The sequence below is a fragment of the Pelodiscus sinensis genome, chromosome 1 (genome assembly GCF_049634645.1).
Source record: "Pelodiscus sinensis isolate JC-2024 chromosome 1, ASM4963464v1, whole genome shotgun sequence".
Classification (NCBI taxonomy): domain Eukaryota; kingdom Metazoa; phylum Chordata; order Testudines; family Trionychidae; genus Pelodiscus; species Pelodiscus sinensis.
The window spans coordinates 70,166,759-70,184,173 of record NC_134711.1 but is presented as its reverse complement, the minus strand read 5'-3'; the positions used below and the strand labels follow the sequence as shown (position 1 = coordinate 70,184,173).

Here is a 17,415-nt window from a genome sequence, read left to right as displayed (position 1 = left end):
GAGCACAATTCCATTAAAAAACCGAATAGTTACGGGCTTTACAGCCAAAGTAACATGTTATCCTTTTTTTGTGTTACCGTCTTTCTCTAAGGTCTATGTTCTCAGCTGCAGTCACCATGAATGTGAATAAGTGCCAAGAGGCCAAGCCCCCTTGACCCTCCCTATATTGCTAAATGGCAGGGGATGGGCTCTGCGACACATGAGAAGGATTCTGAGCAAGTTTGGGTACAGGAAAAAATGCATCCCTGCTCTATAATACTAACAGCTCTTACAGTGGTATCACACTTTGCATAATATTTGTTTTTATCCTAAAGTCCGAGTTCCTAGATACATGCAATTCAGACAGAAAGATAGTAAGTTTCTAACCCTCATGGTTGTAGAGAAAGTTTGAAAATGTGACCTCTCTGCAGTGTCAGGACTTTTTAAAGCCAAATCTCATGATTTTCAACAGCCTGACTCACAATATGTGAATCCTTGGGGCTGGCAATATTGCTTACAAATCATTTGTCTAGCATTGCATAGACATAAATAACTGTATAAAAGATGTACTGTTGGACTTGGCTGGTAGACACATGTTGTTCTGTTTTTGTTTTAAAGATATTTTATATGTGTATAACCGTACTATATACCTGAAATTAAGAAGGATTTTACCTTCTTAATTTTACCTCAACTCAGTGCTGTGTTGCACTTGGAATTCTGGGAGCCACTTGTTAACACCCCAATAAAGGGTGATTTTCTTGGCTCTGAAAGAGTCCACTCTCATTCTGGATGCAATCATCTCTGTCCCCTTATTGAGAGAAAACAGAAAAATACTTCTCCATTTCTCTTTGAAATGCTACTGGTGGCATCAAGTAACAGGTATATTTAAAATAATTCACAGGGAAAGAAATTCTAAGGCCCTCATCCCATTTCAGATATCAAAATGAACACAGTGCTATATCACAAGTAGTGCAAAATATTTTAAATAAATCAACTTCAAGAAATCTAGAAATAGGCATTTAATAATTTTTTCCAAGCAATTGCATCCTTCCTTGGTTATGGCTTTGAAAAAAGTATTTGTTTACTAAGAAACTAAATGACTAGGTATCCCAATCCTCCCTTCCTCATCTCTACAAAAAGCTCAATGTTAAAATATTGGCAGCATATCACTTGACTCAAAACAAATGAAGGTCAAGTTTGATGTTAATATGTTCCAGACATACCTTTTACCACTCTGGATGAACCCATTTAAATCAGTTTGCTCTTCAGCCAATTGAACAAAATATCTCTAACCTTAGACACACAAAAAATGTGCACAGGCTGAGAATTTGATTTGAAATCTCTCTGGGATATTTATTGTGGTTACAAATCCCTAAAATGACAGTTTACATTGGAAATCTTTCCTTTCAAAGTAGAAAGACAGGAAAAGTAACATAGAGATTATCCCAAACTCCCAAATTACTCTTAGAAAAAAACAAGGGGGCTTCACTCACCAACTGCCCTCTCTCTAGCCACTTTTGTGGCCAAAGAGCCTGATGGCACCATTCTGTCACACAGCAGGAAAAAAAATTCTCTCTCTCTAGATATATATATATCTAGAGAGAGAGAGATTCAACATCATGAGCTAAAACATCACCACCAACATCTCAGACAGGCAAGATTCAATTATACATGTAGTTATTTGTAACATAGCATCGAGAAGTCAAAGTTAAAACCTGGTGTGCCATAAATGTCAAACATCTGGATCGAAGGAAAAGAGAATTCTAATAGTGTCATAAGACACCATCAGTAAGGTATGTCAATAGATATGACAGGATTGTGACATTTGCTATTTCTTGAATTTTAATTAAATATGTGTGAGAGATTACTAACTGGTAATTAATAAATACGTATCTGAAACCAATGTGATTTTTCCCTGAATTAGGAAGTCTGTGAAGGGAAACACAACTGCTGATAACTCTGTCTTTGATATGCGCATGCCAGTGTGTTGACTGCATTTTGGAGAACACAGTTAGTGCAAAATATTTTAAAGAAATCAACTGCAAGACATCTAGCAACATGCACATTTTATCTATTTGTGGTTTTAAAGGGAAGATTATGGCATAGTTGGATCTGTGATGAGATAGTAAGAAACACTAGTAATTTGTGACTTGTAACAGCTTTTTTGAACAAAGATTTTTTTTCACAACCAAAGAAAACCTAAAAATTACAGCTTCTACCTTACAGAAGAAGTGGGACTGCGAGGCATTGAGGATGGAGCGGAGATTAAAGATAATCTAGGTCTTGTCTAGCACCTAATCATATACTTTCCCTCAGTTTTTAATAAGGATGCAGATCCTAGGGATAGTGGTGGAGTGGCTTTTGGGGTGTGTCTAGACTACAGAGTTTTGTCGACAAAAATGGACTTTTGTCGACAAAACTATACCTGCGTCTATACTACCACTGAGTTCTGTTGACATAACGTCGACAGAACTCAGCAGTTTTGTCGACGCTGGTAAACCTCATTTTACGAGGCATAACGCCTTTTGTCGACAGAGTTCTGTCGACAGAGGTGTTATTGCATCTAGGGTTGTGTCTAGACTACAGCTTGCTTTGTCGACAGAACAGCTTGCAGCTTGCTTTGTCGACAGAACTGAATGTAGTCTAGACACTCTTTGTCAACAGAAGCTTTGTCGACAGTATCTGTCGACAAAACTTCTGTCGACAAAAGCCTGTAGTCTAGACGTACCCTTGGAAATGAGAACATGAGAATAGAAATTGCCACAGCTGAGGTAGAAATCAAATTCAAACCACTTAATAGGGCTAAATCAGGGCCCAAATAATCTCCATCCAAAACAATAAAGGAATTGGCATATGAAATCACAAGCCCAAGAGCCAGGACTTTAAATCAATCTATAAATTTGGGAACTGTACCCTATGATTGGAAAATTGCTTATTTTTAAGAAAGGAAAAAATGTGATTGAGAAAAACTACAGATTTATTAGTTTGAACTCAAGGTCTTGGACCACATTTTGAAAGAGAAAGTAATTAGGAACACAGGTATAAATGGGATAAAATACAACATTGTTTTAGAAAATATAAATCATGCCAGACCAACCTGGTCCTTTTATTTGAGAAGATTGCCTACAATTTCCTGTAGCCCATATGCAACCGCTAATAGCAAATACTCCTGAGGGAATTCTGCACCAAAAATATATACGTGCAATATTTTTAAATTCTGCAATTTTAAAAGAAAAAATAGGCTCCAGCATGGCAGTGGGCAACACAAGCCATCACCTGCATGTAAGTGAGAGATCACACTATTACCTCAGGCCACAGTGAGGCTGCAGTCAGCTCTGACAGTGCAAGGGTGGGGCCTGCCGTAGAAACAAGGCCTGCCCTTGGTAGCCTGGTCCCTCCACAACAGGCACACCAGGTGGGGGCAGGCAGATTGAGCTGAGTGGGATAGAAATGTAGAGGGACTTGGTATGGGATATTCTGTGTGTGGGTTGCCCATTGAGGGATTTGGATGCAGAGGGACTCATTGGGTGGTTATAAGTAGGGAGTCAAGAGAAGGGTGACTGGGGAGCCCGGGAGCTGGGGGATTAAGGCTTGGTGGGATGTGGGTCCGGTTACACAGGAATCAGAAGAGCAGTCCATAGGCCCAGGAGCTGGGGCTTGACAGTGTGGGGGCTTGGTAGGCATGCTTAATGGAGGAGCCCCATCTGCAGCCAAGGAAAAGGCCAAATCTGGGCTCCTGTTCCCCACTCCAATTTCCCTGTCCTCTTCTCTTCCCCACCCCATCCCCTCTTGCCACTGACCCCTGCCTCAGCCCCCTTCCCACTCTCCTCTGCCCCATCCTCCTCCCCTCATCCTATTTCACCCCCTTCTTTCTCGTTGTCTCTTCCCCCACACCTATTACCCCATTTCCCTTGTCCCACTACAGGCACTCACTGCTGTACAAACAGGATGGCTCCCAGAACATAGAAGGGGAGCACAACCAGCACTAGAACCCCGGTGGCAACACCTACATGCATAATCAGTGAGTGACACCCTCTTTCAGCCAGGCAGATCTACGCTCGCAGAAATAGCAGGGGTGAAGAGTAATGGTGCATGGCCTAGTATTCTCCCCCCTTCTTCAGTGCCTCACCTCTGTTTTCTGGACATGTGCAGTGGCACAGAAGTCCCGCAAGAGTAAAATATTTCTAAGGGCCAGAGATGGGACACTAGGGCTATGTCTGCACTACAAAGATAAATTGGAAAAAGAAACACAATTTGTGGTATGCAAATTGCATATCTTTTTCTGATTTACTTCTGAAAGAGGCTTTTCTGAAATTTGGCCCATCTACACAGGACCAATTTTTGGAAAAAAAACCACTTTCAGAACATCCCTTCTTCCTCATATAATGAGGTTTACAGGGATGCAGAAAAAACATGTCTGCTTTTCCGACATTTTTTTCCAGACGCGGTATTTTTTTCATTCCTTGGATGCGGCAGAGCTTTTCTGGGATACTTCTGGTATCCCAGAAAAGCTCTGCAGTCTAGACATAGGTGGGGAGAGTTCCAATTACTTAAGATAATACATTTCTGGGTATCTGTCTGGTGGGTCTAACTGATTGCCATATTGGGGGTCAGGGAGGAATCTCCCCTTACCTCCGACTGGCAGAGACTGGGGAGTTTTTTTCCCTTCCTCTGTAATGTGGGGCACAGCTCACTTGCTGGTTTAAAGTAGAGTACATGGTAGATTCTTTGTAGCTTGCTGTCTTTATGTCGTGAATTGAAGGCTGTAGTAAATCAACCACAGGTTAGGGCTCTATTGCAGGAGTAGACAGCTGAGGTTCTATAGACTACAATGTACAGAAGTTCAGATTAGGAAATCACAATTGTACTTTCTAGCCTTAAAATCTCTGAGCTGCAACACAAAACAAGGAAAGCAAAGTACTTCAAAGTGAAAGCTTTATTAAATCGTAGACCCAATGAACAGCAGTAGCTCCCTTGGAAATGCTATGGTCAGCCATATTACTTCCACTACCCAGTGTAAATACCTAAAACCTTCTGATGTTTTAAATGGAAAAATGTTCCCAGAAGTGTGTAGTTATCTAATTTAAAGCCTCAGTAGTGCGCAGGTTATTTCATATTTCAAAATGCCAAAAGTTAGTAAACCAACACACTTCACGCCTGCTTAATCTCCTATTTAAAAGTGAAAATATTCTGTGAATTACAAAGAAGCATATTAAGCCAATAAATGCACAGTTATAGGCTATAGATTTTTTTAAACCCCTATTTTAAGTTCTTTAGTTACTCAGCCAGAGGTTAGGGTTCTATTACAATGTGCAGGAGGGCAGATCAGCCCTTCCAACTTTAAAGTCTATGAGTATATGAGTCTAAAGCAGGTGCAAATTCTAGTGGTGTACCTTAGGTAATTCAACTGAAGCTCATAGAGCCATATCAATACTAAATTTGGTCCATAACTTTTTAAAAGCTGCTCCTTTGTTTTAATTTGCAGGGCAGAGGGCAATGCCACACAAACACCATTTCAGGATTGCATCCTTACATGTCAAAATTAATTTATACAGTGGAGTTGAAAAGCCTGGGAAAATTGGGTTTATAATGGAAAATTTGACATAGCCGATAATTGAAGATTTAGAGTCCATGGACAATAGGCAAAATATTATCAACCCGTCATTTGTTTTAATGGCTAAATTTTCAGCAAAGAATTATATGACTCCTAGGGCATTTGGCAAGCACTCCATTTAAAAATGTGTCTAGAAAAGTATGTGTTTGCCAACTGAAGAAAAAGCTAAGAAGCAGAAGATAAATTAAATAGCAGAGAATAATCAATCAAGGTGCTGAAATGATAGACGACAACTAAACTAAAGCCCCAGGGAAGTATGTAGACAGCCATTTTGCAAAATTAGGTTGCATAACTAGAATATCTCAAAGCACTACAGACTCTAAATCTATGTCTGAGGTTTTTTCAGCTGAAAATGTAATACTGTAGCTGCAAAACAAGATACAGAAAAGTGGTGGAGGGGAGGAAAACAGTTTTTTGTGCATAAAAATTCATGGGCAGGTAAGTCACAAAGAACATGCTGCTTTCACCACTTCTAAGACAACAACAAAAAGACAGGCAAAAACAAATAAATCAAGCTATTCTGTGGAAATGCTATATCCTGCATGAACAAAAACACTGTTCTTACATAGAAACCATGTAAAACCAATTTCTGTGAGAACATTATGGGGTAAGTCAGGTAGTGTGAGCCTTAGATTGAATTATTCTACCCAGAGCTGTAGTATGTGCCCAGAAGACTTGATGGGAAATCAGAATACTAAGAGCACAGGGAATGAGTGTGACCGCATGCTGCTTCTAGATTTTAAATCATGTATATTATTTTAATGAAACATAACATTATCCTGCCATGAAAAATTCAGAAAGCACTGACTTATTTCTTTTCAAATGTTTATAAATGCATCTTATACAAAATTGACTGTTCCAAAATCAAAATAGCTGCTTCTCATAGGAGCGGTTCGTTTAGATATTTGTTTCATAGAACAACACATGAATGTTCTATACTATGGTAGCTTCAGAACAGAAATCAGAGTAAACAACCCACTATAATTCTGGCTGTTCGTGAGCTAATAAGTAAAACATGAATTCAATTCCTCTAAAAGTAATGGAGTGAAACTGCCCATGCAATTATTTTCAATAGAATAAGTCCACTCTCATCTCACTGTAGCAGACTACAGTTCTACAAAGCTCCTGATGCACTGATTGTTGATTTGAGCAGTCTCCTAATTTATATTACATTACATGAATTTGTCTTTATTATGCATAAATAATGGCAAAAACCCTGTCATTAACGAGACAGCCATTAAAAACCATCAAACCTGTCAATTACATGATAAACCAAAATATGTGTAGTGACAGATGAAATTTGATTGCTGTTAAATATGGAAGGATGATGAACACTGCTTGTGGTACACATATTGCAACATTCTTTTTTTCCGCCACAGCCTCACGATTCTGAACTTTTAAAATATCAACGTCAAATGACAAGGGCTGCTGTATTTTAAATGAAGAGGGTAAAAGTAGAAAAAACCCAATCAAACAAACAATACCAAATAGTTTGCAAATCCCACCTTCCGTCTTTTGGTTTCTAAGCTTTTATATAAAAGCTAAGATGGCTGCCCATTCTGTGATTGCTTTTGGTTTTTGCATTGAATCATAGAATGGAAAGAAATGTCAAGAGGTCATCAAGTGCACCACCTAGACTATCCCTGACAGATGTCTGTCTAACCTTCTCTTAAATAAGTGATTGGGCAACAAAATGGCAAATGAAATTTATGGTGGTAAATGTAAAATAATGCACATTGGAAAAAATAATCCCAACTATACATACGATATGATGGGGACTAATTTGGCTACAACTACCCAAGAGAGAGATCTTGGAATCATTGAGGATAGTTCTCTGAAAACATCCACTCAATGTGAATGGCAGTCAAAAAAGCAAAGAGAATGTTAAGAATAATTTAAAAAGGGATAGAGAATAAGACATAGAACATCTTATTACCTCTATATAAAACCCCGGCACGCCCACATTTTGAATTCTGCATACAGATGTGGTCGCCTCATCTCAAAAAATATATATTGGCATTGGAAAAGGTTCAGAAAAGGGCAACAAATATGATTGGGGGTTTGGAATGGGTCCTATATGAAAAGAGATAAAAAAGACTGTTACTTTTTTTTCTAAACTTAAAAGTAAGTGGGATATAGTAAAGGTCTATAAAATCTTATGTGGAAAAATCTGGTGTGGAAAAAGTGAATAAGGAAAAGTTATTTACTTGTTCCCATAATGTAAGAACTCGGGGGTCACCAAATGAAATTAATAGGCAGCAGGTTTAAAACAAACAAAAGGAAGTTTTTCTTTACACAGTGCATGGTCAGCCTATGGAACTCCTTGTCAGAGGATGTTATGAAAACTGGGACTTTAGCGGGGTTCAAGAAAGAGCTAAATACATTCATGGAGGTTGAGTACATCAATGGCTAATAACCAGAATGGGTAGGAATGGTGCCCCTAGCCTCTGTCAGAGGCTGGGAATCGGTGTTGGGGGAAGAATTGCTTAAAGATTCCTTCTTCTGTTTACTCCCTTGGGCTGTGTCTACATTGGCACCCTTTTCCGGAAAAGGGATGCTAATGAGACAAGTCGGAATCGCAAATGCCGCGGGGGATTTAAATATCCCCCGCGGCATTTGCATGAACATGGCTGCTGCTTTTTTTCGGCTCGGGGCTTTGCCGGAGAAAAGCGCCAGTCTAGACGGGATCTTTCGGAAAATAATGCCTTTTCCGGAAGATCCCTTATTCCTGATTTAAGAGGAATAAGGGATCTTCCGGAAAAGGCTTTATTTTCCGAAAGATCCCGTCTAGACTGGCGCTTTTCTCCGGCAAGTCCCCGAGCCGGAAAAAAGCAGCAGCCATGTTCATGCAAATGCCGCGGGGGATATTTAAATCCCCCGCGGCATTTGCAATTCCGACTTGTCTCACTAGCATCCCTTTTCCGGAAAAGGGTGCCAATGTAAACACAGCCTTGGGGTATCTGGCATTGGCCACTGTCGGTAGACAGGATACTGGGCAAAATGGATATTTGGTCTGACCCAGGATGGCCATTCTTATGTAATATCTCCAGTGATGGAGATTCCACAACCTCCATAGGCAATTTATTCCAGTGTTTAATCACGCTGACATTTAGGTAACTTTTTTCCCCAATGTCCAACCTAATGTCCAACCCTTGTTGCAATTTAAGCCCATTGTTCCTTGTTCTGTAATCAGAGGTTAAACAAAATATTTTTTCTCCCTCCTCCTTGTAACAACCTTTCAGTTACTTTGTAGCAGTTATCAAGTCCTCTCTCAGTCTTCTCTTTTCCAGTTTAAACAAACCAGTTCTTTCACTCTCTCCTCATAGGTCATGTTCTCTTAATCTTTTTAATCGTTTTGTTGCTCTTCTCTGAATTTTCTCAATTTTCTCTGTGTTTCCTGAAATGGGCTCACAGGAATGGACACAATATTCCAATGAGGCCTAATCAGTGCAGAGTAGAGTGGAAAAATTACTTCTATTGTCCTGCTTACAACACTCCTGTTAATATACTCCAGAATGATATTTGCTTTTTTTTTTTACAATGGTGTCACACTGTTGAGTAATATTTAGCTTACATGAACTCTCATTAAAATAAACATAAATGAGGAAAGCTCTGAAAAGTATGGTGTGCATTATATTATATTATTATCTTCAATGGTTTGTCATCAAGTCTCTAATCTTGCAGTTAGAATGGGCACCGGTGTGCAGCTGCATTGGAGTCAGCAGAGGTCCATGCCACCCAGGGTTGTGATCTTGTAGATCCCTTTGTAAGCTTGGGGCCTGACCCAAAGCCCATTAAAATCACTGGAAGTTCAAAATGTATGCACATCACTTCACTTCCATACTCGCTCACTTCAGAAACTTCCTAAATTTCAGATATAATTATTTGCCGAAAATTAAGCACACCCTTTAGTGTTTTCCTGAAATGGAGCCTTAGGCTATAAAATGGCAGACATCTATCTTCTGTGCAATTTATGGGCACCTGTAAGTGCACTGTAAAATAAAACATGAACATAATTCAAAATTAGGTCAGATTTTATAGCTAAGCAAGTTTTGAGCATTTAATGCAATTTTCATTATATTCATACTATTTTTGAGAAAAGGTCTGTAGTTTTGTACTCATACTAGAGGTTTCAAGATTTATTTTTTATTATGAGAAATAGTTAAGAAATATAAATACTTTAAAATGGTACTATTTAATTTATTATCCCAGGTTACATGCATAAGAATGTTTTAATGTATAAGGAATGTACAATTCATGTGAAAAAAATTCAATTGAATAGTAAAGACAGATAATGTGAGTTGAAGGTATGCTTTATGTTTGGATGTATAGACTGATCATGTTAGTAATGTGGCTTATTGCAGATGATGGGTGAGAGATGAAAATAATTTCATTTCTATTATTATTTTAATTTCTAACATGTACTCCAAAGACAATATTAAATAAAGCATGCATTACAAATGTTAAATAATCACTGTATTTTCCCATTTCAGTAATTATATATTCATGGATAGGGCATTTGTATTCTGTAACCATAATATCATGACTGATAAATTAAGTAATGGATACTCTGAAAAGGTTCTATCATCTATTCTGCCAGCGGGAGGGAAGGAATTTGTATGTGATGGAGCACCAGTGAAAGTTGATTAATTTATTCTCCATGTACACAAATAAATCCATACTCTTGTGAAAAAAGCGGTTCCATTTAAAAAGGTATGGCCAGTAAGTAGAGGAAGATGAGTAAGGAGGATGTGTGTGAGTATGTGAATGTGTAGGGAGGGGAGAGAAATTCACATTCTACAGATGAATACACATTGGTTCATGAAATGTCTTGTTATGCATCAACCATTAATGAAATACAAAATACTGGGGAGTTGCTAAAATCCATGTGCACCTCTTTCAATGATCTGCTGCTAGAACCTAAGCCATTGAGGCCAAATTATAATTGATTTATTTGTACCTTTTTCCAATCTCCAAAAGCTATCCTTTTGGAGGTCAAACTTCAAATACAAAATTGCAGCAGCTCATCCATATTTCATGTTTTGTGACCCCCTTCAACTTCCTTAGATATAGGTGTGAAAACTTATTAACTGTATTATCAGGTTGCCTTGACACAAGACCTCTATCCCGTACTACACTTGGAAATTCAACGTTTCACCTAGTTTAGAACACTAGTTCAGCTTGTAATTTCAATTTTACCCATAGCAATTGATTCGGTTACTGTAATATTTTAATCTAAAACATTCCAAAAGCTATCTCTGAAGAGTAAGAAAGGGAGATTTTTGGCTGTATGTATGATGAGAAACTAAATGATGTTAGCATCTGTGGTGTGTATGCATGGTGAGGAGAAGGAATAGTGTTACCATCAATAGCAACTGGGGAAAAACAATTGTAGGAAAGGTTAAAGGTTAGGGTGAATGGACAAATGTTGCAGGGAATGAATGAAGCGTAAAAATTAAACGTATTTTGCAATAATAAAAATATATTTAGTGTGGTTAAAAGTGGACAATAAGAGCTAAAGGTTAGTTGCAATCATAATAGTGGTTGATGGATTAAATGTTTTAAAAAATGTTGCATTCTGTTTAGATTATAAACTCGCTAGGGCATAGGACATGCATTCACTCTGTGCCTACATTTGGACGCCAGATGAAGAACAGCAAACACAGAGCTTCAGATTTTCAAAGAAGCATTCCCCTCGACTCAGCATTAACAAAATGTCATACAATTTCTTTCATGATATCAAGTGACTAACAGAGTTTTAAAACCATTCACTGAATCTGGATGCATACAGAGATCAAGGGCTATATTCTGGCTTTTAGTATACAGGTTGAAACTCTCTGGTCCAGAACTCTCTGTTCTGGCTACATGTTCCCAGATCAGAGAGTCCCTGAACCAAAGACCAGCAGGGCCAGCTGTAAGTTCGGTGGTGGAGGCCCCGAGCCTGGCCTGTAGCCGGGAGCAGAACTAGGGCCCAGCCAAGGGCCAGGAGTGGAGACAGTCTTTCAGCCAGGGGGGATCAGGGGGGATCAGCAGCCTAGAGCCCGGGGAGTGAGGTCTGTGGCCATGAGGGGAGTGTGGCGGAGAGGCTGGCAGCCCCTGGGAAGAGCCTGGAGGCCGGCAGCCAAGGAGCTGGAATTGGCCATCCCTGATCGAGCAAACTCCCTCTTTTGGGACTGACCAGGTCTCGAGGTTGCTGAACCAAGGAGGTCCAACCTGTATATATAATTTCCCAAGATGTCCAATAAATCTTCTGTGGAACCAAAGTTTATTGGCCACACACTATTGCTGAAGTCTTCATGCTATGTGATTCTATTGTATATAGGATTATGCAGCAAACTAATTATTTGAATAGAGATTAGATATGTCCATGAATATTCCCTCGTATCTACTCTACAGTACGCAAAGCATAGTAAAGGATTGTTATGTCTTATGTACAATACATATATTCTACAATATTCTGCCACAAAGAGGCAGCCTCTACTAGTGCATACTATATAGCAGCTGTTTGGTTTGAACTGTAAATAGAAATGCTTTAAACACATTTTTTTATGCTGATTCTCAGAGAGTTGTCACTTCTGATATCCAAAGATACAGGACTACCAAACCTCTTGCTACTTTCTACAAAGAACACTATGGTAAATATAAGCACTGTCTGCATGTTTTTTTTCACAATTTGTACTTCATATCCAACTTGAAAAATTCTCCTAAAAGAAGATACCAGTAATGTTATTCTCAACACAGACATCATGGCTCATTGTCTGGTCTCTGCAGACAATTTAATTTCCTGATACATTATGAAACAGTAAAAACCAAAGACTAATCTTTACAGAACAGTTGTATGTTTTAAGCTTGTAGGTGACTATGTCAGCACTTTGTGGTTCTGAACTAATGACTAAATAGATAACATGAGGACACAGAATTCTCTCCTCACCCTGGCTACGCTGAATGAATTGTATATCTCAAACCCCAGAGCCCACTGTTGTTTTATCACTAAACTACATAGCATCCCAGATTTGACCAATTTTGAATTTATTATTATTTGTTATTTTGCTAACTTCCAGTGTTAGAACAATGCATTTTTGTTAAAAAAAAAGTAAAAGTAACACCCATATTTTCACTATGTACTGACACAAAGATACATTGCATGGATTATCATGATCTTATCTAAGAGGATTATAGGATAAATGAATAAAAATCCACTCCAGTGAAATGAATTTGGTTTTAAGAGAAGGCAAAATTGCTTACTACACTAATTTCTTACACTGGTAGAAGAAAGGCAAATGTGAAAAGTTACCTATAGCAAGGTGGAAACCCCTTCCCAATATTCATGTAAAACTACTTACTGTTCACAAGACAGACTCTATGATCACCACGTTTCTTTGTTCAGGGTTCCAGGTTTCTGTAAAAAAACATGAATTTAATATCTCATATGCATAAAACTTACCAGGACATTTACTTCATGTCACAAGTTTGCTTTTTTTAAGTTACTCTTGGAGCATATACAAGTTATGTCTACATCACAAATGCAGATGTCACCAACTCAGGTAGTTCAAATATAACTAGCATGGGTACTAATTTCTCCATCTTTAACAACAGCAATGAAGATGAGGTAGTACAGATCCTTATATGGGCCAGCAACCCAAAAACATAGAGAACCCCTAGTGGATTTGTAGTGAGGCAATTAGCCTGTATTACCACATCTTTTCTATCACTGTTATCTAAGACAGCTAAATGAAATCAACCACAAATATTCCTACCCATGCTATCTTCACAGCTTCATTTACAGTGTAGACATACCCTAAGATTAACAGCCCAGGTTTCCCATGGAAGGGGACAGAATGGATGGAACATTGTCAAGGTTCCCTTTCCAAAGTTTCCTTTGAATCCAGTCATTTCTAAATCTCGTGTCCTGCAAAAGAAATAACGCGTTTGGCCTCCAAAGTGCATGGATTATCCAGAATCTTCTGAAATCTGGGCCTCTAAGGCACTCACTCCTATGGCTCTTCGTAACACGTATGCTTTCAGGCCTTCCTCTGCGGGTAATACCACATGGAATCCTCAATTTAAAATTCACATTCTGGTTGTAGTAACTCTTGAACAAGTTCCCCATGAAAGTGAAGAGGCAGGGAAGAAATACTGAGTGTCTCTAGCTACTATCACAGTAGCTGCCCCTGCTAGAGGAAGAGTGGAGAAAATTCTGTAGGAGTGCTTCATTCCTCATGCCACTTTAGCATGCAATCAGTAGTACAATAAGCAGTGCTCACAGCATACGAGCTACCTGACCATTGCCATGTGCCAGGCTACGTTTAGATTGGCATGATTTTCCGCAAATGCTTTTAACAGAAAAGTTTTTCCGTTAAAAGCATTTGTGGAAAAGAGCATCTAGATTGGCATGGATGCTTTTCCGCAAAAGCACTTTTTGTGGAAAAGCATCCGTGCCAATCTAGACGAGGTTTTGTGCAAGAAAGCCCTGATCGCCATTTTCGCCATCGGGGCTTTTTTGCGCAAAACAGTTTTCAGCTGTCTACACTGGCCCTTTTGTGCAAAAGCATTTCTGGAAAAGGGCTTTTGCCCGAATGGGAACGTCAAAGCATTTGCGCAAGAAGCACTTATTTCGGACAGTAGAATGTCAGTGCTTTTGTGCAAAATCAAGCAGCCATTGTAGACAGCTGGCAAGTTTTTCCGCAAAAGCGGCCGCTTGCCAGTCTAGATGCAGCCTGAGTGTTTTAGAGGCATTGCAGTAGAGATGAGTTTTAGGGCTGGATTTGGAGGAGTGTAACAGTGACTTCACAGTTTCTTACAAGGACCAATTCCCAGGCATAAAGGCAGCAAGGAGAAAATGGGAAAATGTTTAAGGGAAAATTGGACAGCTGGGCAGAGGCAAGCATCATTAGCAGACCTTGATGGTTACTAGGATAATAAGAGATGAAATGGAATCATAGAATAATAGGGTTGGAAGAGACCTCAGGAGGGGAAGACCAAGCTTTGAAGGAACTTAAAAATGAAGATGAGCCAATTGTTTTATGCAGCGGACACCAGAAAGCCAGGTGCAGGGTTACCAGAAAAGTTACTGTTACTGCTCTTTTACATCAACCTTTCCACAGAAGAGTGGTACTGGCAATACCTAGGGCAGGACTTTTTGAAAACCTTTAAACCATATCATATCAATCCTTAGCATATTTTTAAAACAGACAATTTGTGATTCCTCCACCATCCCACTCCAAATGAGGTAATGCTGCAAACATGAGACAATTAGCAAGGGACTCAGTATGTAAATTATTCAAAATCTGCTTTCCCCTAATTTTATTAAAACATTAATTTTAGCTCCTGTGCTGTTCTTTCAGTCACTGTGATGCTCCAAGTAAGTATCCTTTCATATGTCACTGGTAGAGACACCTTTTGGACAATGGAGCTTGGTGGTTGACCTATTTACTCCATAACTTAGGAAAACAAACAAACAAAGAAGCAAACAAAATGAGGAGTCCCTCTGCACCTTAAAGACTAAGGGTATGTCTAGACTTGCACCCTCTTTCGAGACAGGGATGCAAATGAAGATATTCAAAATTGTAAATGAAGCCGGGATTTAAATAACCCAAGCTTCATTTGCATAATTGTATTATGGCACTATTTCGAAATACAAAACGCGATGTAGATGTGGTTATTTTGGGAGAACACCCTTCTTCCAAAATAACTGCTAAACCTCATTTTGTGAAGAATAAGGATTATTTTGGAAGAAGGGTGTTCTCCCGAAATAACCACATCTACACTGCGTTTTGTATTTCGAAATAGCTCTATTTTGAAATAGCGCCATAACGCGATTATGCAAATGAAGCACAGGATATTTAAATCCTGGCTTCATTTTCAATTTTGAATGTCTTCATTTGCATCCCTCTCTCCAAAGAGGGTGCAAGTGTAGACATACCCTAACAGATTTATTTGGACATAAGCTTCATTGGGTCAAAATCACTGTTAGATTTATGCATCTCCACAAAAACTTATGTCCAAACACATCTGTCAGTCTTGAGGGTGCCTTAGGACTCCTTGTTGTTTTTTACTTGCTGTGTTTTACAGATTAACATGGCTATCCCTCTGAGACTTAGGAAAAAAAAGTTATTTTGCAGCCTTTGGGGTAGAACATTAATTTTTAAACTTTCTCAAAACTATTTGCTCTTTCTCCTCCATCTATGTTGCTGGTATCTGTGACATGAGCAGGAGCAGCCCTAGATGAGCTGCTGGCAACTGGCGCCCTAGGCAAAACGTGCGATCAGCGTGCAATCGGCGCCCCCGCTTCCAAAGCCCTCAACGGCCATTTATCTTGGCACCCTAGGTGACCACCTAGTTTGCCTGTATTAATGGGCTATGAGTAAATGACCACTGGACATGAGTAAATGACCAAGAGTCACCAAATGAAATTAATAGGCAGAACCAAAGGAAGTTCTTCTTCACTCAGCGCACAGTCAGCCTGTGGAACTCCTTGCCAGAGAATGTAGTGAAGGCTAGAACTTTAACAGGGTTCAAAAAAGAGCTAGATAGATTCATGGAGATTAGGCCCATCAATGGCTATTAGCCAGGGTGGGTAGGAATGGGGTCCTTAGCCTCTGTTTCTCTGGAGATGGGTAACAGGAGAGGGATCGCATAAGGATTGCCTGTTATGATTCCTCCCTCTGGGGCATCTGGTATTGGCCATTGTTGGCAGACAGGATACTGGTCTAGATGCACCTTTGGTCTGACTCAGTATGGCTGTTCTTATATTCTTATGTTCTAAGAGTTCTGGAGAATGAAGTAATAGAAAATTGTCTGGCAGGATTATAGGAGAGCATTATTAAAAAAAAAAAAGTTAGGTTTAGAATAATCTAGCAGCACATAGCAGTGGGATTAACTATTTTTCTCCCCAGATTTTTCAATTCAGATATCAGTAATCTCAGGTATACAGATAGAACAATAACTTTGATCATCCTTAGGTATAGTATACTGTCATTGTTGGGCCTAATCCAAATTTTTGGTCTCTACTTCTTATCTCTACTGCAGGCTGAACCAAAACTCTAGATCAAACTTTAGTTCAAGCCCTCCAAAATTTGGAGATTTGAAAGTTAGGCCAAAATTTGAATTTTCCCAAATTGTAACATATTCACATTTGGCTTCTTACAAAAAGATGCTTCCACTACAAATTCTGATCCAATCTATTCCTGGGATTCAGATCAAGGATTTTGGTTTAGGTCCTTCTGTACATTTAGTATTAGAATAGATAGAACTACCAAGCCTCAGAGAACTTAACACATTTGCTTTGTTGTATACAGTCTCTGCCTTACTCTATTTATATAGACTGCCTGTGTCAAGCTATGTCACATGATCACAAAATGTCTCAGATGAAAATTATTTCTATATACCATAAAAGCCAGAGCACGCCAGAGAAAGTTACAAACATATAGATCCCTACTTGAGTATTAATCAAAAAGGACTGATGAAAAATACAGGGCCTGCTCCCCACAAGACAAAAACAAAAAGTGAAACAAAATTATGCAGCATCATGATCAAGTCAAGTGGTTTATTAAGTGACAAATAAAAAGAGCCTGTCTACTTCCTCGGCATTGCAGAGGGAGTTTCCCTCAAGGCAATAATGGTACACAGACTATGCTCTAGTTTGTGACATATTAGCCTGCAAGAAATGATTTAAAAAAAAAATCCTAGCATCAGCAATCAGATAGCTTTGCCTGGACTAAATACTGAAATTCTCAAGGTTACTATCACAGCTCAGAAATACCACAGAGATACAAAGGAAATAAAAATACATAATGTAAAATATAAAAAATGTCTCTACAATG

At 39.0% G+C, this 17,415-nt stretch overlaps 1 protein-coding gene across 2 annotated transcripts in view; it reads right to left on the bottom strand.

Annotated features, from left to right (window-relative positions):
- Positions 1 to 17,415, bottom strand: part of SYT1 (synaptotagmin 1) — a 520,808-nt gene that overhangs the window by 320,668 nt on the left and 182,725 nt on the right. For both annotated transcript variants that reach the window (XM_075932323.1, XM_075932321.1), the window contains exon 3: positions 12,937 to 12,992. The gene's annotated coding sequence lies outside the window, so the exon portion shown is untranslated. The remainder of the gene's footprint in view (positions 1 to 12,936; positions 12,993 to 17,415) is intronic.